Genomic DNA, 23,198 nt, shown 5'->3' on the forward strand with positions numbered 1-23,198 from the left:
AGGCTATCTTTCCTCCAGTGAGGGTGTTTGGCTCCTTTGTCAAAGATGAGATGGCTGAGTGTGTCTGGCGTTGTTTCTGCATCTTCTAATCTGTTCCACTGGTCCTCAAGTCTGTTTCTTTGCCAGTACCATGCTGTTTTTATCACAGTAGCTTTGGAGTATGGTTGCAGGTTGGGGATTGTGATACCCCCTGCCATGTCTCTATTACCTAGCATTGCTTTTGCTATTCTGGGTCTCTTCTTGTTCCAAATGAATTTTTGGATTGTTTTCTCAAGGTCTATGAAGTATGCTGCTGGGATCTCAATTGGAATTGCAATCAATCTATATAGCAGTTTTGGAAGTATGGCCATTTTCACTCTATTAATCCTTCCTACCCAGGAACAGGGGATGTCTGTCCATTTTCTGATATCATCTTCAATCTCTCTTTTCAGAGTGCCATAGTTTTCAGAGAAGAGGTCTTTGATTTCTTTCATTAGGTTGATTCCTAGGTATTTCAGTTTGTTGGATGCTATTGTGAAAGGAATTACTTGCCCTAATTCTCTCTCAGTGAGTCTGTCATTGGTGTAGAGGAAAGCTATTGATTTTTGTGTGTTGACCTTGAAACCAGCTACTTGACTGAATTTGGTTATTAAGTCTAGAAGACTTTGGGTGGAATTCTTGGGGTCTTCTATATAGAGTATCATGTCATCTGCAAATAATGAAAATTTGACTTCTTCATTACCTATCTTTATTCCTTTTATTTCTTTCTCTTGTCTAATTGCTGTGGCTAATGTTTCCAGAACTATATTGAACAAGAGTGGTGATAGTGGACATCCTTGTCTTGTTCCTGATTTTAGAGTGAAGGATTTCAGTTTTTGACCATTTAGTATGATATTGGCTGTTGGTTTTTCATAGATGGCTTCTATCAGTTTGAGGTAGAGACCATCTATTCCAATTTTTTGTAGGGTTTTTATCATAAATGCATGTTGGATTTTGTCAAATGCCTTTTCTGTGTCTATGGAGATAATCATATAGTTTTTGTCCTTGGCTCTATTGATATAGTGTATTACATTAATTGATTTTCATATATTGAAGCATCCCTGCATCTCTGGGATGAATCCCACTTGATCAGGGTGTATGATCTTCTTGATGATCTTCTGCAATTTGTTTGCCATTATCTTATTAAGGATTTTTGCATCTATGTTCATTAGTGAGATTGGCCTATAGTTCTCTTTTTCAGTTGGGTCTTTTTCTGCTTTGGGGGTCAAGGTGATGCTTGCTTCCAGGAATGAATTTGGGAGTATTGCTTCCCTTTCAATTTCATTGAAGAGTTTAAACAGTAGTGGCAGCAGTTCCTCTCTAAATGTCTTGTAGAATTCAGCAGTGAAGCCATCAGGGCCCAGGCTTTTCTTAGTTGATAAGTTTTTAATTCCATTTTCAATTTCATTGGTTGATATTGGGTTGTTCAGAATTTTTAGGTCTTCTTTGTTCAACTTTAGTAATTCATATGTATCTAGGAATCCGCCCATTTCTTCTGTGTTGTCCATCTTATTGGCATATAGATTTTGGAAGTAGGTGTTGATGATCCTCTGGATTTCTGCTGGGTCTGTTGTCATTTCACCCTTTTCATTCCTAATTGCATGGATTTGGGCCTTTTCTTTCCTTTTTCTGACAAGGTTGGCTAAAGATTTGTCAATTTTATTGATTCCTTCGAAGAACCAACTCTTGGCTTCATTGATTTTTTGTATCATTCTCTTAGTCTCCATTGCATTGATTTCTCCTCTGATCTTTATAATTTCCTCCCTTGTATGAGCTTTGGGGTTGTCCTGCTCTTCTTTTTCTAGAAGTTTGAGGTTGAGCATCAGGTTGTTTAATTGGGCTCATTCTATTTTCCTAATATGCATATTCACTGCTATGAATTTCCCTCCTAAGACAGCTTTCATTGTGTCCCATAGATTCTGATATGTTGTATTGTCATTGTCATTTAATTGAAGGAACTGTCTGATTTCTTCTTTAATTTCCTCTGTGACCCATTGGTTATTCAGAAGTGTGTTGTTCAATTTCCACATGTTTATGAAATTTTTTGAGTTTCTTTTGCTATGGATCTCCAATTTCATTGCACTATGGTCTGATAATATACAGGGGATAACTTGAATTCCTTTGCACTTACTTAAACATGTTGTATGTGTGAGTATGTGGTCTATTTTGGAGGATGACCCATGTGCAACTGAGAAGAATGTGTATTCTGATTTTGTGGGGTGGAAGACTCTGTAAACATCTGTTAAGTTCATTTGTTCAAGAGTTCGATTGAGTTCCAGTATTTCATTACTTATTTTTAGTCTAGTTGATCTATCTATTTGTGACAGTGGGGTGTTGAGGCCCCCCACTACAATTGTATTAGTGCATATATGACTTTTCATGTCCATTAGTATTTGTTTTATATAGTTGGGTGCACTAGTGTTTGGTGCATAGATATTTATGATTGTCATCTCTTCCTCTTGGATTCTTCCCTTTACAAGGAGGTAGTGTCCTTCTTCGTCTCTCTTAATCACTGTTGGTTTGAAATCTACTTGATCTGCCAAAAGGATAGCTACTCCTGCTTTTTTTCGGGTTCCTGTCATATGCAGTATTGTTTTCTACCCTTTAACTTTCAGTCTATGAGTTTCCTTTTGAATTAAGTGTGTTTCTTGTATGCAGCATATTGTTGGATTTTGCTTCTTGACCCATTCTGCCAGTGTATTTCTTTTCATTGTTGAATTGAGACCATTAACGTTGATGGTTATAACTGAAAAGTATTGACTTGTCATTGCCATGACTTTTTCTTGTTGTTGGGTTCTCCCCCTTTCCATTTAATTTCTTGTCATGCCAGATGAGTTCATTCTGCTTTGCTTCCTGGGGTTGTGATCCTCAATGTCTGTTCCTAGGATATTGTGTACAATTCTTTGGAGTGCTGGTTTGCTATACACAAAGTTCCTAAGGTGCTCTTTGTCATGAAAGTATCTTATTTCTCCATCCATTTTGAAAGATAGTTTTGCAGGGTACATCAATTTGGGTTGGAGGCTGTTTTCTTTTAGGACTTGGAATATGTCATTCCAAGCTCTTCTTGCCTTGATGGTTTGTGTTGAGAAGTCTGCTGTGATTCTGATGGGCTTTCCTTTGTATGTGATTTGTTTCTTTTCTCTGACTGCTTGTAGAACTTTGTTCTTTTGCTGTGTTTCTGGAGTCTTAACAATTATATGCCTATGTGTAGAATTTTTTGATCAAGGCTATTTGGAGTCCTATATGCCTCACTTATCTGTATGCCAAGCTTTTTTCCCCTCCTTGGGAAATTTTCTGCCATTATTTCTGTGAAGAGGTTTTTTATGTCATCTCCACTCTCTCCTGTTTCTTCATTGAGCCCAATCAGTCTTATGTTATTCTCTTTTGTATCATCTAGCAGCTGCTGGATTGATTTCTCATGATCCCTTATAATTTTGAAGCAATTTTCTTTTCCTGGTCACTAACTGCAATAGTATCTTCTATATCTGAAATTCTGTCCTCACATTGGCTCATTCTGCTTTGTAGACTTTCAATGGAGTTTTTCATGTCCTGGAAATCTATTTGCATCTGTTTTATGGATTCCATTTGTTTCTTATGTTGGGATTCCATCATGTTCCTGATCTCCTCTCTAGATTTATTAATCATGTCTTGCACTAGGGGCACAATTTCTCCTGTTATCTGAGAAATTATTTCTGATTTCATTTTTTCCAGATCCCCTTTTGTTGCTAGTTCAGTGGGTCCAGGTGGTTGAGTATCAGAGTGTTCCATCTCATTTCCCTTTGGGATTGCTGTAGGTGATCTGGAAGTCTGGTTTTGAGACTTATTTACGTGTTTTCTCATTTCAACTGGGGCGGGGGGCTGTTAGCGCCTGCAAGGGTTACCTCCTCTGAGCTGGGAGAGGTGGGACAGGGGCCGTGAGCAGTGGTAGGTATGGTAACCCAAAAGCCCTTTCCTGTGGGCTGGGAGCAGCCAGAGGGATGGTGGCTGGAAAACCCCTTCCTCTGGACCAGGAGCAGTGGGGTGGTGGCTGACAAGCCCCTTCCTCTGGGCCAGGAGCAGCAGGACATAAGGTGACCCAAAAGCCCTTTCCTCTGGGCCGGGAGTGGCGGTAGGGATAGTGGCCCAGAAGCCCCTTCCTCTGGACCAGGAGCAGTGGGAAGCTGGCTCAGAAGCCCCTGCCTCTGGTCCGGGAACAATGGGACTCAGTACCTTGATCTGGTGGTCTAGTGTCCTCTGCGTCTTTGTGGTGTGGAATCAGGTGGCTGCCTGTCTGCAGAGGGGTGATTCAGTGTCTTCCGCGTGACTCAGGACCTCATTAGGGTGTGCACAGACCTGCCTGTCTGCAGCAGCAGGCTGATTCGGCATGTTCTGTGTGACTCAGGACCTCAGCAGGGCATGGGCAGACCTACCTGTCTGCAGCGAGGTGATTGGGCATCTTCCGCATGACTCAGAACCTTGGTAGGGCATGCACAGACCTGCCCGTCTTCAGCAGGCTGATTTGGCATGTGTTCCGTGCGAGTGGGGACCTTGGTAGTGTGTGGGAAGACCTGCCTGTTTGCAGCCAGATATAGGCAATTTAGTAGACAATAAATGAATTTGTTAGTTTCCTAATTGATAAGATTCCTGGGAAGTGATTTGTGACAACTGAGCTCTTTTTTGGGATCCATCTTCAAGCAGATAAGGGAGCACAGAGAAAACTTGCCTGTACCTGCTATTCCCCAAGTGTTCTCAATATAAGGCAAACTGCACACCAAAGCATTATATCTTGCTGTGGTATGTCCTAAATCCTTCAATAGCAACAGTCTTTCAAACACTCTGTGTAGATTTGCATTACAGACATTCCTTGTTTAATAACCAAGTCCTGTTCCTTCAGCCAGGTCCTAAAATGAATTGGTTGCTAAACAAAGAATTGTGTATCATATGTACATTACAGAACAATGTACATATTCAGAACAATGACATGGTCAAAGGAAACTCCAACTTGATGACTTTGCTTTTATTTGCAAAACTCTTACATGAAGTACTGTAATGTATATTAGAACATAAAACTACCCTACCCTACTGTACAGTACAATCAGCAAAAATTACAGTACTGAATAAACAGGGTACACTGTACAAGAAAAAACATCAAGGCTTTACAAACAAGATGTACAGAAGTGTACAAAAGAAAAAAAAGGACAGACCTTAAGTCCAAACCCCAGGTTGTAAGTCCAAATAGTTATTAAACAGGTCATTAAAAGAAGAAAATCTGTATTTAAAGAGATGTTTCATAGCTTTCCTTAGATTATAAAGAGAGTTTAAGATCATAAAGAATCAAGAACTATGAATTCTAATTTATAGTGATAAATGGTAGGTAGTCTTATTTATACCCTGATGAATATTAATTTGGGATAATTTAAGTGCTCTTATTTTGTTTTAAAATTTGAACTCAACTGTAATAGTGTTACACTTTCCACATGTGTATCCACGTATATTTTAAAAATTATGCACAGCTTCAAAATTCAGCTACTAATATTCTATAGAAACATGTAAAAATAACATACATTCCAAAAAGTACTCTATAAGTATGTTAGTTTAATCTTTAGAAAGTAATATTTTAAGTATTTAAAGGCAATGTTAGAAACATAATGCAAAGTCTGTAATCACACTTAGTTACCTGTAGTGTTTATGAAAGAGAAAAGTCATGATATTTGTAATTTTACCTTATGTTTAGTTGTTCTAGACTTAGATTAGAATTTTACAGAAATGTAGTCAATAAAAAAAAGCAAACAAATAGCCCTAGCTGTGTTGTTTTTTGTGCTTCCAGCAGTAACTGTTTTCACATTTCTATTGCTGAAAAGGGGCAAAGGATGGAAGGCATTTCATCATAAAATTCCTGACTTAGAGAAGAAAGCAGGCCTTTGGCAGGGTTCAGTAAAGTGACTAAGGGAGTACTCTAGACACTTAGTAATAAACAGAATAGAATAAAAGTGTGCCAAGCTGGGAAGCTGTCCACAAATGACAAGGTTGAAGAATTTAAAGATGCAGAGGAAGAAAAGATCACTGTCATTGACTCAAGCAAAAACTGCTCATTGAAGGGGCTCTCTTGCAAAGAACAAAGCCTTGCTTACCTCCTGTCACTCAGTTTGCCCCACAATACCTGACCCCACTGTGCAGGCTGAGTACCAGGTGTTTGCTGCATGGGGCCTTTCCATTGAAATCCCTTGAAAGTATCTGGACTTGAGCTGCAAAAAGTTAAAGCTGTGGAGAATTTCTCACGGGTTATTCTCTATAACTTTTCAATTTGATGTCAGGAAATTTACTTCCTTTTTGTTCTTTTAATAAATTTATGGGGGAAGGAGTTTCTTTAATTGGTTTGTGGGTAGTAAGTAGGACAATAAGTAGAATCACTGTCTCCATAACTAGATTTTAGAACTTATGTGGATAGAATAAAAATGGGGATGGTGTATGTGGTGATTAAGTGGTGTTTCCATTAGGGTGGTTTTGTGCTCTGCCCCAAGGATTGGTAGAGCACACTTCTAGGTGTGTCTGGGTGGCTTATGGAAGCGTGGTTTTTGAGTCTGTGTCTGGTTCCTGCCCTGTTTCGCTCAGGCACTGTGTTTGCAGGCTTCCATGAACTAAGCAGCTTTGCTCTGCCATGCTTTTCTGCTGTGATGTCTGTCCATTGTAGCCAGCCAACCATGGACTGAAACTGTGAGCAAATCAAACCTCTTCTTCTTTATGTTGTGGGTGTTGGATATTGTGTCTCAGCAACTGGTACTTGACTAATACAGTGTGAATGGTTTAAAATGAAACAAAAAAACACTACTAAGGCAGTTCAAGATGGTGGTAGAGCATGAATGTAACTGAAGAAAAGAAAAAGGGCAATTAGAATCATGTTACCTTTCAATCTTCTCAACTTATTCCTTCAGGTATTCTGGACAGATACTAAGGAATTATTATTTTTTAGGTCAGTGAAATATATTGCTCAAAGTTATTGATTTATATATTCTAGGATTTCAGAAATGTTTAGGAGGCATATCTTGTGTGATAGGCTCTGTAGTAGCTTCTGGGGCTTTGCAGCTCAAATAGCAATGGGGAAGTCCAACACTAAGAATTATTTAGTCATAAAGTGTGCTACTAAGTAGGTAGGACAGTCATAGGGAACTGTGAAAGCACAACAAGAAAACTTGATTATTTTTTTGGTACCAGGGATCGAACTTGGGACCTTGTGCTTTCTAGCCAGGTGGCAAAGTCACTGACCTAAATCCCTGGCCCTGAAAACTTGATTTTGATTGGAGATCTTTGGGCAACTTTTATGAAGAAAGATCATTTAAGTTGCAACCTGAAAGAGGAATAAGTTAGATGAAAAATATGTGAAGACCAGATAGGAACTGGATTTGCCAAAACCCTGCAATACACTTTGATGAATTAGTGGGCAGTCACTGAAGAAGGAAAACTACAATCATATTTCCATTATTAGAAAGAACATTAGTTTCAGTTTGGAGGGAAAACAAAGTTCTGCAAATGGATATCGATGAAGGTTGCACATCAGTGTGAATGTACTTAGGGCCACTGAGTTGAGCACTTAATATGGTGAAAATAAAATAATAAGTTTTATGTTGTGCATATTTTTCCAGGATGAAAAAGAAATTTTCTCAGTCTCTCTCTGAGTATAACCCTTCATCTGAAAAATGGAAACAACCATGGTGTAGATCTCAATGTGTCATTTAAGTATTGAAAGAAATGCCATGTTAAGAACTTGACAGACTCCTTTGCTGAATTTGTTACTTATGGTTCAGTGATGAGAAGAATTGGAAGATAAGTACCTTGACGGTTTTAGGGTATAGGAAACCCCATTTATGATCATTGGTAAGTTGCTTCATTCCTCTTAATCTAATTTTCTTGATTCATTAGGATTCCTTTTCTGCTGGGTGCCCAGTGTGTAAGGGCTGTGAACAGCAACCACCTCGATAGTATATGTGGCCTGTTGCTTGTTCAGGCTGTCCTAAGGGATCTTGGAGACACTGCTTCTCAGTGGATTTTCATGTATTTGACCTCCTGCTGTCCCCAGTCTAGGCTCCAGACAGGCATGTGGGATGCCTTTGGGAAGCCCCAGGGCATAGTGGAGAGGGTTCACATTGGACAGGTTATCATGTCCATTTCACCAAGCTGCAGAACAAGCAACATGTGATTGAGGCCCTATGCAGGGCCAAGTTCAATTTCCCTGGCTGCCAGAAGACCCACATCTCTTAAGAAGTGAGGCTTCATCAAGTTCAATGCAGACTAATTTGAAGACATGGTGACTGAGAAGCACCTTACCCCTGATGCCTGTGGGGTCTGGAATTGTGGTTCCCTGGACAAGTGGTTGGAATTGCACTCTTGAAGGCTTCTACTGTGTTGGCCCCCCAAAACAAGTTCATCAATAAATCTTTTTTCTGCCCCGCCAAAATTACCTACAGGTTATATGTGCTACTTGTCCAGTATCTGAAACATAGAAGGTGTTTAATCAAAGAACAATTGGAACTCTTGTATGATAGCTGTGTCTCAAAAGTATTTTGTTTCTGTAGCTTAGTTTTGGACAAATGCTTGCTAGCTGACAAGGTTGAACAAGGATCTACCACTGAAAATTTATAGCTTTGCATTGGACTGACTAAAGGTGAAGGATACATGGCTTAGATGCAATTAGCAGAAGGCAATAGGAAGATTATAACTATGGTATAGCTGAGTTTAAAATCTATGCTTTAATTGAAACCTCTAAAATGTTGCTCATAATGGAGTTTTAAAAATTTTATAAAGCAATATGTTCCAGATGAATATGGGGAAATTTCTCATTCTCAATAAAACTATCCCAACCAAGTTGGATTTTTTCTTTGAAAGATTATGCTAGATCACTGATTCCATTCAGATAAAAATAAAAATTGCAGAAAACAAAACGGAATCCTTCCCAGAGAAGGAGAAATACCAATAGGATATGAAAGAACTATAATAATCATTATTGGACTATGAAGAATAAGACTGATTTAGTTAAGATGTACTTTGATGGTGGAGGGGCAAAAGGAAGTTTCTTTCCATTTTCTGAAAGTTTAACAATTTGAGTCTGTTCAACAAACTGACAGTAGTCCAATGAACAGGAGAAAAGGCATACAAATGTATTAATGTGCAAGATCATAGTTGTACAAAGCATGGAAGTCAAGGCAGGGCCCAATGGTTGAAACTTAAGTGCCCTCTTCATGAAGGAGAGGATAGGGGATAATTCTGTGGGAAAAATAAATGGCTTTTAGGGGAAATGAGTGAATATGAAGTGCACACAGTGGCTCATACAAACCTTGTCTGGGCTCAGGGTGTGTCTTTGACTTTCAGTCTTCCTTGTGAGTTAATCTTCCACAGGATCTGGCCTTTATGTAGACAGGAACTTCAGGGGAAGCCCCTGGTTTGGGGAGAAGGATGTCCAGAGAATGGGCTGAGAAAAGTCCTTGATTCTGGAACTGCTTTTTAAAAGAGTTCAAAGTACTCTAAACTCTGCAGTATCATTTTCTTAGCCTTAATAACAAGAATGCTAATCTTTTTTTCAGGACATAATTATTCAGCATCTGTGTACTCATAGCTTATTAAATGGGAATCCATTTCTGCAAGTCTAGATATTGGCAACCTGAAATTTTGTAAGGTTTCAGCTGACGTGGCTACAAGGAAATTTGCAACCATCCCGTTATATGTAAAAAATAATATAAGGGCAATACCTGGTGCTTTTTGCTTCCTCTGGAATTCTAGAATAAGATAGATTCAGTGCAGCAGAAGAGAAATCATAAATTCTGCATTGTAGAAATTCAAAACACATTAGTGAAAACAAATAGAACTCAAAGGAAAACAAGTGGAGGATGAATAAATAAAAACAGGATTGTACTGAAAGCATAATGTAGCTACTGATAGAAAAGTGACTTATTAAAATGGCAAAAATATTAAACAGGATCATCCTGCTTTAAAGATTTAAAATGCAGTACAGATCAAATGCAAATGAAGACTGAATGTTCACTTATGTTACCTTTTGCCTAAAGTTTTGTGGCTGTGAAACCTTCCTCTTTGCCTGACCTGTGCAAACCAGTATGTCATCCTATACAGGATGACATATAAAACTATACAGTTTTATAAAAACATAATTTTCAGGCTAAGTCACTCACTTAAATGTCAGTGATAATATAAAATCTGGCGACAGAAATTTGAACATTCTGAGTGTAACACTAATGCATTACTAATATAAGGGTCTTCGAATAACCATAACAAAACTTGTACATTCCAAATTACTACACAAAAATAAGAAAAAAATTTCTGTATTCTACAACCTCTGAGTTTGCAATGTCTTTATTCCAAGAAACTGAAATTATAATGATGATATTCCTTAAATCTTCAAAACACCCAAGAAGCAATTTTTAAAAATTGTTTTACTTCTGCACAAACTTTAAAAGAAAGGCCAAAACTCTTTCTCCTAAACTTGTAGAGGAAGTAAATATTCTGGCAAGAAAATAAGGAGCTGTAGGGCTCCTGCCAATAGACACAGCTGCCACTGCTTCCTCCCCTCTCTTTATTTTGTTAGTGAGAGAACTATAATGGGAAAATATTTTAGATTTCTATTTGTTGTTTTATTTTTCTTCCTTTTATTATCCATTGCTTTAAACATGTACCTGTTTTTGAGCTCCAAATCCTATTACTATGCCAACCTCTGTCTCACCTTTAAATTTCACTATGATTTACTCAAAATATTTATTGTCTCCACTTGGATGATTGAGAGATTGTGTGTGTGTGTGTGTGTGTGTGTGTGTGTGTGTGTGTGTGTGTTTTGGAGGGAATCTTAACCTTTTAGATTATTACTGTTTGATTGATCTTTTTATATCTATTGCCCAGCATAATACCTAACACACAAAAATGACTCAATAAATATTTGTTGAATAAATTATGAAATGAAGTTACATCACTGATAAATCTTAAACCAGAGAATACAAGAAGACAGTTATACTTTTTGAAGGCCAAATTGAATTTTTTATTGTTGTTTATTTCTTGTCAAGTTGATCTATCTATTTGTGACAATGGGGTATTGAGGTCCTCCACTACTATTGTATTAGTGCTTATTTGATTTTTCATGTCCATTAATGTTTGTTTTATATAGTTGGGTGCAATCATATATTTATGATTGTCATCAGTTCCTCTTGGATTGTTCCCTTTACAGGGATATAGCTTTGGAGATCTAGAAAAATATTCCTTAATGTAATAAATGTATAAACAATAGCTTTCATGGTGGCAGAGATTCAAAGGCAGACTTTACTAAGATGTCACTGAGGCTTCTACTTAACTAGAGTCCAAAACTGTGAGGTTTGAGAATTTGCTTTTACTTCTATTACCAACTGAGGCCTGCACAAACCTTCCCTTCAGTAGGTGCTTAATAAGTATTTGTTGATTGACGAGACTTGGATTTGATGTAATGCAATGTTTTGAAAGAGAATAATTTAAAACATTATCACAAATTATTGAATCCTTTTCCTTTAGATTTCAGTTTTTACTAATCCATGTCTCTTTTCTACAATTTTATAAGACAGGAGATATTTACTCACTCTTGTCCTATTGAGAATTTAATTAATATTTGACACAAATAGAAATAAAAAGGTATAAAGCTTCCTATATGTCTCAAGACCATTCTGTCAATATAAACCTGAAGCTTCATATGCCAAGGACATCAGGATACAGGAATTATGTAATGTCCCCAATATCTGTTCTATTGAGGAAGCTTTTAAAATGAATGTCATAACCCAGAGCACTTAGGATTAAATATTATGGTGACATTTTCTTGCAGAACCATTCAGCAGCAACTCATTACCTTTGGAAGAAATCAAAAGTTAAATCTATGACCTTATGGTCCTACAGCCTGACTAAACATCTCTGCCTACTCATCTTTCAAATGATCCTATGTGAGAATGCTCTCCATAAACGTTTTCATGTTTTTCTAATTTGACCTTTGTTTCCTACTTTGTGATTTCACTGTTTCTGCTTCCTCTTACTCATATGGATCTGCTTGCAGGGGTTTTTGGTGACTAACTACTTAACTAGCTTATTCTCAGATACTCACTGAATATCTTCAATGTGTAAGGCATCATGGTATGCAATGTATAATATTAAAAAAAGGAATGAGGGGCCGGAGATTTAGCTCAGTGTTTCTGCCGCCTGCCTCGCAAGCACAAGGACCTGAGTTTGATCCCCAGTACCAAAAGAAAAAAAAAAGCTAAAAGACGGAATGAGACAGCTTGATAATTTAAAAATTCCTCACTGAATATGTATTCTTACACTCCTCCTACAAAATGTCTGGATATGCTAGCTATTTGGAAAGCATATATGGAATAAATGAATAAGCAGTTAAATATTACCATCTACTTACCTTTGTGTGATTATTTTGTTGTGTATTCTAAGAAAATGAAACAACTTTCTTGGTCTTAGAAGAGCATACAGTAAACACAGATGTCTCCATGGTTAAATTGCATGAATGTTCATTGAGATCCCTTTGTATGTGTTTCAAAAATAAATGCTTGTGTTTTAGAGACTTATTTTTGCCCTTTTTATTAGTATATGTTTGTGATACATGATAAATACATTCATCACATGGAGTTGGTACACACATATCACACACTAGTTGAATTTTTAAAAATGAATCAGTTTATTTAAAAGAAAATTCTCTCATTTCTAGGAATAAGGGCCTAAATTACTTATGTATAAATGGATCCTTAATTTAAGCACTGATACTGTGATCTACAGGCAGCAATTCTTGCCTTTTATGTAAAATGCAGAGTGCTACAGATTCCATCTGCTCTCTCAGGAGGAAGGTGCCTTTCTTAACCTGAACAGTAGCTCATAGGAGTTACAAAATCATCAGTCTCATTCTCCTCATGTGCATGGGTCTCTTGTCAGAAGACATTAAGAATCTCTATGTACATTGGGGTGGGAGAAGCTGAATCAATGCCTGCTTTTTTATGTGCAGGACACACAGATACCATGCTCAGTGGGGCAGCTGCTAACATCCTGAGCCTTTGCAGATGGATAAGAGCAAGTAGCTTAGCATGCAGCCTCAGAAGGTGGATGATAGCAGCATGAATGAAGCCTTTGTACTGGACATGGGAGCTCTGCAGAGAAATATCAGCAAACGGGATATTGCAACTCAGGAGGGCTGCCAAGGCTGCCAAGGCTGCCAAGTGCAAACTAAGTGAGCCCTTCCATCCAGCACTGCTTCTTCCTGGGTCTTGTCCCTTTGTGGGTGTCTGTGAAAGCAAAAGAGAAAGAAGTTTGAGTGTTTTGATCATTGTGTCTTGCTGGCATGGTAATTTTTTTCTGCTGTCAAAGAGTTATTAAATCCTACATTGGATTTTTTTATATGATTCACAGAGATGATTTCACAGCATACCTTCCTTTGTCATAGTTTAGCAATCTGAGATCAATTTGAATTGCAGTTGGGCAACAAGCAAAGTTAAAAGCACATTCATCAGGTCATTGTAGTCTATAGGGAATGGGAATGGGGACATTACCAGAACCCTTGCAGTGGCTCTGGTCCTGGTCTCCTGTGAGCCACTACAACACAATGCTGATAAGAATAAAGACAAGAAATGAGACTTAGAGAAGAAGCTGGGTTTTCGGGCTAATCAGTGCTGCTCTGGTAACAAAGACAAAGGCACCCCAGCTTGCCAGTATTTATTGGGTTCAAAGGGAGTATCAGATGACTCAGAGAGTGGCAATAATCCTAAATTGACAAGGATCTTATAATTGGAGGAACTATCATATGTCTTGGAGGGTGGCAGTAATCCTATAACAATGAGAGGATCTTAGGATTTTAGCTTGATGAGGAGCTTAAGTTGATTAGGACAGTGAGATGAGTAAAATGTTCTTACAGCAGTAGGTGGGATGAGTTAAACTGATAAAGAATCTGTCCCTCCCCAGGTGAAACCTTTCTCTTTTTGTATTAGTTTTCTGTTCTCAAAGAACTAGGATGTCTTCATGTGAAGTAATTTTGGCCTTGAGCATCACAGCATCATGGGACTATTGAGCCCTCACACAGCCCTCATCATAATTTAATTGTGAAATGATTTTTTCCCCAAAGTTATGTACAATGGCTCCTGACAGTAGTCCAAAAAGAGTATCTCATATAAAAGGTAGAAACCGTCCAGGTATTAATCAAAGCAGTATATCAAAATGCCTTTTTTCCTTATGAAATGGTCAAATAAATTAGATATGAACATAGAGAACATCCACTTTTTACCCAGACTAAAAGTCATACACAATACTGTATAGACAAAACTTTTAAGAGGCAGGCTATTAAGGGTGTTTTTTTGTTTTTGGTACTGGGGTTCAAACTTGAGACCTATCACTTTCCAAGCAGGCAGCAGAACCACTGAATTAAATCCCCAGAAGACTATTAAATTTTGTTTACCTTCTCAGTTTTAGTTGGTTAAAGGTGTTGTCTCAGAATACTTTTGTGTCCACATATTTACTTAGAAATTGTCTCTATGAGTGGTAGAAATACTCTAACCTTCACTTAACACACTATAATAATTCTTGAACTTTAGGATGCCTATATATTCCCTGAGAAGTTTGATTAAAATGCAGATACCTGGGCTACTTCCCAGAAACCCTAATTATTCTTTGGAGTTGTTCAGGAATCGAATTTATTCAACTGTTCTTAATGCAGATATTACAGATACTATATCACATAAAGACTTTCTGGTTCTTTGAGAACTGAATACTAATACAAAAAGAGAAAGTTTTCACCTGGGGAGGGACAAATTATCAGTTTAACTCATCCCACCATATTTGGGAATATATAGATGAGAGTTAAATAGCGTTTGACAAAACAGTAACTCCTTTGTCCATTGATTGTATCAGTAATTTTTAGAATTACTAATAATTCAAGAAGTCACATTGTTTGATCACTCATTACTTTTTCCATTTTCCTTTAGCATTTCAATTTTTTAAATTTCAAGCAAAATAACTTGTTCTATGAGGAATAATGTTTAGATCATCAGGAACTTTCTGTATTTTCTCAGATTTCAAGATGAACCTAACCATACATACACACACTCCTAAAATGTGGGACAAAATCCATGTGGAACTTCCTATTTATTCTACCACCTAAAAGTGATGGTTACATTTGAATAAGCATGGCTTATCAGTTATAGTTTCTGTGTGACACCAAAGCTTTAAATTACTCTGAAAAAAATGTGCTACAAATATCACAAATGGGGTTCCATGATTTTGAAATTCTTCTACATGCATTACATCATTTAAAAGATAAGAATAATTCTAAATCTAATTTCTAAAAGGTGAGAGGTTGTGCTGCAAAATGTGAGCTATGCTGTTCACACTCAACTGATATCCATATCTTCAAAAAATCTTGTCTCCCTAGTATCTTCTGAGTCATTAAATTTCACATTATGGGGATACTATATTTTTGAAATGTTTGGAAATATTTTGTGTTTTTTCTCTCCCCCCTTTCCACTTCTTCCTCTTCCTCTTCTCTCCTTCTTCCTCTTGCTCTCCCTATCCTTCTCCTCCCCCTTTTTTCCCTCTCTTCCTTCTTCCTCTTCAATAAGGTTGCACTATGTAGCCCAGCTGCTGGTTCCAAATTCCTAATCTTCCTATCTCAGCCTCCCGAGTACTAAGATTTCAGGCATGCACTACCACACCCAGTTCCTTCTCTTTTCAGATATACTTCACATATAATCATGTGGCACGCTGTTGCAGGATCTAAGATTTTGTAGTCTGAAGACCATTGCAACTCTACCTGTTGATTCTATTGTAGCAAAGAAAGGATAATGCTTGTAATTATTTTCAGAATATAAGGTATTTTTCTCAGTTATGTACTCTATTTCTTGGCTCAGAGACTACATTCTTCAGACATTTTTACTAAATATTTTTGAACATAGCAGTGAGCTGTTCAAATATGGTTTATAACATTGCTAGACAAAAAGGTTAAACAAATAAAAGTGGAGGATAGAATTTAGAAAGGTCACTGTAACACTGAAAAAGAATCTAAAAGATGCTGTGATTTGGGTGGAAAGGGTTATGTCATCTATGTTTAAATCGCATTTACTAATCTAAAGATCAACTGGAGAGATGTAATGTTTACATGAAAGTGCTTAATGGATTTAGTCTTTAAATGTTTAGTATCCCCTTTCAAATGGAGTGATATTTTTAAAATTCAAAACTAATTTTGCTCCCAGGAAATTTAGTTTCTTCATTTCATTATTCCATGAACATATGTTATAAGACTTTTGCATGCACCTTATTTAGTCTGCACAATGGTCTTTTGAAGTAGGAAATCAAATCTGCAGCTTTACAGAGCAGCTGATCTCTCAGGAAGATTGAGATCAAGCAGCAGAGGCAGAATTTCATATTCATTCTGAGAATAAAACTCCCCTCAGTTTTAAATTGTAGAGTAGGAAGTACTGGCATCTTTCACCTGGGATAAACTGTGCTTAGCTGTAATAAGATTCTTCTGATTATTTCCTGGAAATAGAAACTTTTCTTCAAAATCAGAGCAGAGTAGTGAGGATGAGGAACACAGGTGAAATTTCAGGTTAATTACTGTTTTCAAAGGACCTTTCATGAGCTGGATTGAAGATTGAGGTATACACTTATTTTTATCACCAAAACGGCTTTATTTTTGTCACCGACACATACGTGACACTTCAATTTTGTTATTTTGTTTGCTTTCTCAAATATTAAGTATGCATTAAAAATGTTTACATTTAAGAAATGTGACACATGAAAGTCCTCTCTGTAAACATAATCCTTTTTCAATATATTTTCCTTTGTTTCATACATAAATAACTTAATCTACAAAATCATAAATAAAACCCTCAACCCTTAAGGCCCAAAAATATACACAAAATTTGGAGTTTGAGAGAAGTGTTTTCTTTGATTTTATAAATAACAGCCAGTACTTGCCATGTTTATTATCAGTCAAACCCTTATCACAAGTTCTGTCTTTTAACTCATTCTGCAAAAAGACTTTTCAGTTTAATTGGTAAAGATGCCATACATTTGAAAAATTGAAATAGCCAAAAGCCAACATTTATTTTTTATATGTCAGAGAAGCTGGCTATTTAAATATTGCTAAATCTTATTAAAATCATTCAGGTAGCTGAACAAAAAGAAATGCTACTGAAAAGTAAATTCTTGCACCATCATTTAAATGGCATCTAACAAAACTTAAAATTTAAGAAACAGTAAAATCTGATTAAATCCTTATTAATTTTGCAAAAAAAAAATTCACTGAGATTCTGTTACAGCAACAGAACCAATTCTATCCTAAATTTTCTAAAATTTATTCTTGAATTATCTCTTTGATGAGTTAAAACTTCAAGAGTAAAAATGAAGACAAATAAGGATTTTAGAAAACCATACTTACAATTCCTGATTCACATTTAATTGGTTTTTGTTTAATGACTGCAAATCCTTACTTCTTTAGAAAATACAATATTTGTTGAAACATACCAGCTACCTACTGATTTATTAAATAACCACCCAAGATTACTAGGTAAGCATTCCAGTTACTTTTTTTTTTTTTCCTTTTGGTACCAGGGATTGAACTCAGGTCCTTGTGCTTGCGAGGCAGGCGGCGGAAACACTGAGATAAATCCCTGGACCTCCAGTTATTTTTATGTAATAAAAGTAAAAAGGAATTTTGCATGTTGGCTACATTTCCTTGTATAAATTATTTTGTAGGCTTTTATAGGATATAAAACTTAGAAAAAATTATCAATATTCCTCAATAGTCCTAAATATTCTCAATATTTAAATGATTTAAACTAAAAATAATACTAAGCTAAACACCGTCAGTACTTTTTAAATTTTAGTTTCTAGAAGTTTTATTTTTTATTCAATACAAAATGATTGGCTCACACTATTAACTTCCCAAAACTCTTCAAAGACTAACTGTTCTTTGTTAAAGAGCAGATTACAAGAAATGTTCTCTATGGTCTTATTTTAAAAACAAGATTCTGGTAAACCTAAGAAATCTAAATCAAAATTCACAAATGGTGGCTAAAATCCTGTCAACTTTCAGCCTAGTACAACATAAATCCACAGTTGTTATGCATAAACAATTCAAAATTAAAGTTTATAATGGAAATGTCAACAAGTCATAACTGCTGCACATCCCTGCTGATGGGTTCCACTGTACTTCAACCAGGCACAGCACAAGCTGCCAGACAGACTGCTTAGAAAATTAAAGCTATCAGAGCTCTAAATAAGGAATACATAACTATGAACACAGCAATGCCAAAGCATTAGAGCCATTTTTAAAAAATGAGTAAGTTGTGATGTAAACACACCTGATAGTTCTCTCTGTAAGCCATTTTCCATTGATTTATGAAGCTATGGTTTTATAATTCTTTTTAAAAGGAAAAATTTATGTATGCTGCTGCATGGAGTAATTTTACTTTACATTTTTGGCTATAATGCAATCTTCAAATCTTCTTGCAGAGCTTGACATATCTCATCAAGATTTCTCCAGAAAGTCAGCTTGTCGTATTTTCAGCAGCCTTTAGTGCTTCAGTAGCCTTGTGAAGTTCCTTAATGACCGACGATAAAGCTTCTGGGTTAATGCCTTGTTCACAAAGTCGTACACAAATAGACAGAGTTTCCATATCTAAGCCAGCATTCAAAATCTTTGAAATCTCAATCAGAACGTCTGTGCTCTCCCTCACCGCGCTGAGGTTCGCCCCCGCCTCGCCCGCTGCGCCCGCGGCCCCGGCGCCAGTGCCGCTCCCCATGGCGCACGCCAAGGGAGGCGGGAGCCCCACACTTATTTCTATATCTATGTGCCAAAAAATGTTTTTTCTGTTTAAAATAGAGATGAAACCACTTGCTAATATATATGAGTATTCCTGAGATTGTATTTCTATTCGTATAAGATTACCATCAATACAATGAAAAATTTGTTTTATTGGTCTTGATGGAACATGCTTTCATTATATAGAAGTACTAAATACCTTGTAAATAATTGTTAGTGACAAAATGCTTCCTAATATATTGTTGATGTACTTTTTTTTTTTTGGTACCGGGGATCGAACTCGGGACCTTGCACTTGTGCGGCAGGAGGCAGAACCACTGAGCTAAATCCCCGGCCCTGTTGATTCACTTTTGACTAATTTATTTGGGCTGCTTTGCACCAGAACAAAAGAGCTAGAAGGTGTCTGTGTAGCATAGAAATGCATATCAAGGTATGGTCCAGATATCTCAAGTGGGAATCCTAGAATTGTCTAAAGGAAAGAGGGACAGAGAAAGGGAAAGAGAAACATGGAATGAAGGAAGGAGAAAGAAGGAAGAGAATCTGTTATACTGTATTATCTTATTGTGAAGTATTGTTTTAATACATAATTATAGGATTTACTAAAGGGTGGTGGAAAAAACAAAAAGCCGAATTCTCTTGGACATTAATTCAGTGCCAATATATGCTACTGATTTCCCAACTAGTAAAGGCCAGTCAGCTCCAATGGGCTATGAGGTGCAGCATCCAGTGGCAGTCCCTGGCATCTCTCTTGGCCTGGAAATATTGGAAGACACAGGGCTCCAGAAGGCCGGGGAGTTCCAGCAGCTGGCCAGCACAGCTTGGCCCCCCGGATAGGAATATGTCCCAGGTTCTTGCTTCTGGTCATCCTCTTATTTCAGCCATTGGGAAGAGATGAGTCTGCCTTGTAACTGGAACTTCTTTGTCAGACTTTTTCTTATCCTTCTTTGATGCTTCATTTGCTGCAATGCTACCAGGTCCAGGGAGGTGAGGGGGCTGGCTGTCGTTTGCTGAACAGTCTATCCTCCAGAAATGAGAAGAGCCATTCCTTCTCATTAGCAAGAAGGAGCTTAGCTTCTCTACCCTGCTGCTGAGGGATGTGATCAGGGAATCACAACTGATGGAACAACAGTTGACACAATAGAGCATATCACTAGTAGAAAATAAATGTGTGATCAAGATGGGAAAGATGCTTTTATACCCAAGCACCAAAAAGCCCATTCAATGAAATTAATTACATGCTGCCAGAGTGATGACTCGTGTCCTAATGAAACAGGCAATATTTTCAAGTGAAGGAAGAAATAACATATATATAACACAGAGAAGTTCAAAACAATGAAAACTTTTCCATTCTGATTAGAATTTTGCATTCTGATTAGAGTGGGCGTGTTCCAACTATAAAACAGAGACTTCCAGAAACACTCACTATTAACTGCTATCTAAATATGCTTTAAAATATTGATACTTATAACACCCTTTTTAAGAACGACGTTGATAACTCACAGTAATTCCGAACAATGACCAAAGTCTCAATGAGACATTCTTTTAACTTGTTATCTTCATTTAAGGAAATTAAAGAGATCTCACTTCACTTATGACTAGTGCCTTGTAATATAGATGTGCCTCATTCGTTTTACATATATTCTTTATATATCTATTTTATATCTCTATAAATGGGTAGCTATTGTTATGAATTATATCTAGATGCCCCCCATGAGCCTCATGCACTCAGAGGTGGGGCTTTTGGTAGGGTGATTGACTCACAGAGGTGTTATAGTTAATTGTACTGTGAGGAGGAGGAGTGTGGTAAAAAGAGGCGGGTTACGGGGGGGCGTGACCTTGTGGGGCGACCCTCTTGAGTTCCTCCCTTAGCTCTCTGCTTCTTGGAGCAGGCCAACTATAGGCTGAAACTACTAAAAAACCAAAAAAACATGAGCCAAAATAAATCTCTCCTTCTTTAGTATATGTGCTGCCGAAGTGAGCACAAATCTCTCCTTCTTTAATTTGTGAGTGCAAAGGGAGTCTCTTTCCCCTACCCCCGGCTTGAGGAGCCTATGGTCAACAATAATAAATTAACATTTTAAACAATCAACAAACTATTACCAGTAATTATATTAATAAGCAATTTTTAATATTAATAAACTAATATTTTATATGTAAGAGATTACTAATATTAATAAATTAATATTTTGAAAACAATTTCATAGTAAACATTTTACATGCCCAACCTCATGCAGCCCTTACAGTACTCTGTGAAACCCGCGTTCCTTTCACATTGCATGTGTACAGGCCAGAGGTTGAATAGCTTGCCCAAATTCACAAGCTGAAATGATTGGAGTAATATTCAGATAAGATCTACCTGGCTTCCCTTGTTCTATTTTGACTATGCTTTGGCACAAGTTCTCACATACTGTGATTGTTACCTGAGAAGGAAGTGTTAAATAACATCCTACACTGAGAAAATTCCTCAGCATTTTATTTTCAGTTTCCTAAAATCACCTGCTCTGCGTGGGCACAACTAATCCTTTCTTTAGACTTGCCCCACTTTTCCAGACTACACAGACAGTTAATGGGTAAATAGACCTAATGTTTCTAACACACTCCATCTAAATGAAGAATCTGAAGGACATGTTCACATAATTGTTCTTTATTTTTCACTTCTATTTATCTGTTTCCTTTTCTCTCTGGTCAGTGCTACTTCCTCTTCACTCAATACCAAAACTGTAGCCACATCCCCTGATCATAAACTTGAATATCTGTGACAGAGTACTCAAATTATGTTGTTCTTTAGTAAATAAATTAGAACTATCTAAAATCTAATAATCACAGTTGCCATTAAACTGCACATGCTTTATAATCTGTAAATGTTTGCACACATAGTTGTCTAAATTAATCTTTAAAAGTTAGTTGGCATGGCCAACATTTTGACATGGTTTTCTTCTTGTTTTTTCTACCTTCCATTAAAGGAGCTCATCCAAATTATTGTGCATAATCCAGCAGGAAAATCAGAAAACAAAAGGCTAAGAAAATGCTCAAGTGTGCCTTGTTTTGTGTGTGACAAAACTTAGAAAGATATAACCAAGCTGTACACAACTGAATACTTTTTCATTTTGGTCCTATTTAGATAGTAATGATAATGTACATGATTGAAATAAAAAGCTAAACATTCCTCCTCAGATCATTTAGTTGATTTTCCTGAATCTTGAAGAATTTTTCTTCATTCTTCACTTTTTAAAAACCATGCTTCTCTTTCTTATCAGTCCAGCTTAGTGAAAGAAATAAAATAAAATTTTAAATTCCAGATTTGATATAATCTTGAGAGGTATATAATTGTTACCATCTCAGACGTCTCTAAGAATGATAAATTGTTCAAAAATCAATTCTAGTAAAAGTCATCTGTTGGTTACTTTTTGCAATGATATTCTAAATATTTCCTGTGATAATTTGACACATTTCCACTATGTTTTCTATAAGAATTTAAGGTTTTCTAGGTCCAAAGGGGTAGGGGAAGTGCGAGGGGAAGGGGAAAGGAAAGAAGGGAAAGGAAAAATTATGAAAAAAGGAAAAAATGGAAACAAAGTCTATGTGAATAGGGAAGGGTGGAGGGGGTGAAGGGAGCACAGGTAATTGGGAAAAAAAATGAAAACTAAGATATATCATCTACAGGTACAAGCACCCAATGATAAATGTAAATGTATTGTATACCTAAAATGTACCAATAAAAGAATTTAAGCAAAAAAAAAATTTAAGCTTTTCTAAGAATAAATGATTTATTCACTACGGAGTACTCAGTACACTGAAAAGAAAAATGTTTTATCTTAATGTATATTACCAGTAAACATTTTGGGCAGCCTTGGCAAAGTCTTAGGTTTCTTGAATATCAAGGTGGTAGATACATTCTCAAAGTCCATCATAATTAAAATAAATGGGATCTCATATTTTTCTTTAACACATCGGTGCAATATAAATAATCAATAGCATATTTTTCTCTTTTGGATATTTCTATGTTGAACACTACAGCATAAGTATTTTTCTTTCGTAAGTATTTTTCTTGCTTATCTTATGTTTTACACTTAATTCAACATAATTCTGCTATGCTCTTACATAATCCTTGAAAACATGGTTTGATCTTTTCTAGTTGAAACTCCACTTGGGTTCTAGTGAAGAAATCTCTTTTTAATGCCCTGAAATATGTTATTCTCAAGAATTTTCAATAAAAATTTATCGAGTTTCAAAATAATCAAATGACTTCAATCTTAAAGGATAGCACTGCTGCTCCTACCTCACAAGCGCAAACTCCCGAGTTCGATCTCCAGTACCAAAAAAACCCCCAAAATGTATAGCACCTTCAACCACAAGTTCTGCCTACCACGATCAGTTC

General features: G+C 36.7%; 1 protein-coding gene and 2 non-coding genes across 11 annotated transcripts in view; 2 read left to right on the forward strand and 1 right to left on the reverse strand.

Moving 5' to 3' along the window:
* The window catches only part of Cntn1 (contactin 1), a 446,523-nt gene that overhangs the window by 248,919 nt on the left and 174,406 nt on the right, over window positions 1-23,198 (forward strand). For 2 of the 9 annotated variants that reach the window (XM_087199965.1, XM_087199966.1), the window contains one exon: window positions 7,638-7,869. The exons of the other annotated variants lie outside the window; for them this stretch is intronic. The gene's annotated coding sequence lies outside the window, so the exon portion shown is untranslated. The remainder of the gene's footprint in view (window positions 1-7,637; window positions 7,870-23,198) is intronic. 9 annotated transcript variants of the gene reach the window in all.
* Window positions 7,894-8,027, forward strand: LOC147821485 (small nucleolar RNA SNORA70). Its single transcript, XR_015446987.1, has one exon. It is a non-coding gene; the product is annotated as a small nucleolar RNA SNORA70 (small nucleolar RNA).
* Window positions 18,497-18,800, reverse strand: LOC101718356 (mitotic-spindle organizing protein 1). The gene has a single exon (XR_002391915.2). It is a non-coding gene; the product is annotated as a mitotic-spindle organizing protein 1 (transcript).

The sequence above is a fragment of the Heterocephalus glaber genome, unplaced genomic scaffold (assembly GCF_053883595.1).
Source record: "Heterocephalus glaber isolate CG9 unplaced genomic scaffold, H.glaber_assembly_v1.0 deba00001733, whole genome shotgun sequence".
NCBI classification, from domain to species: Eukaryota; Metazoa; Chordata; class Mammalia; order Rodentia; family Bathyergidae; genus Heterocephalus; species Heterocephalus glaber.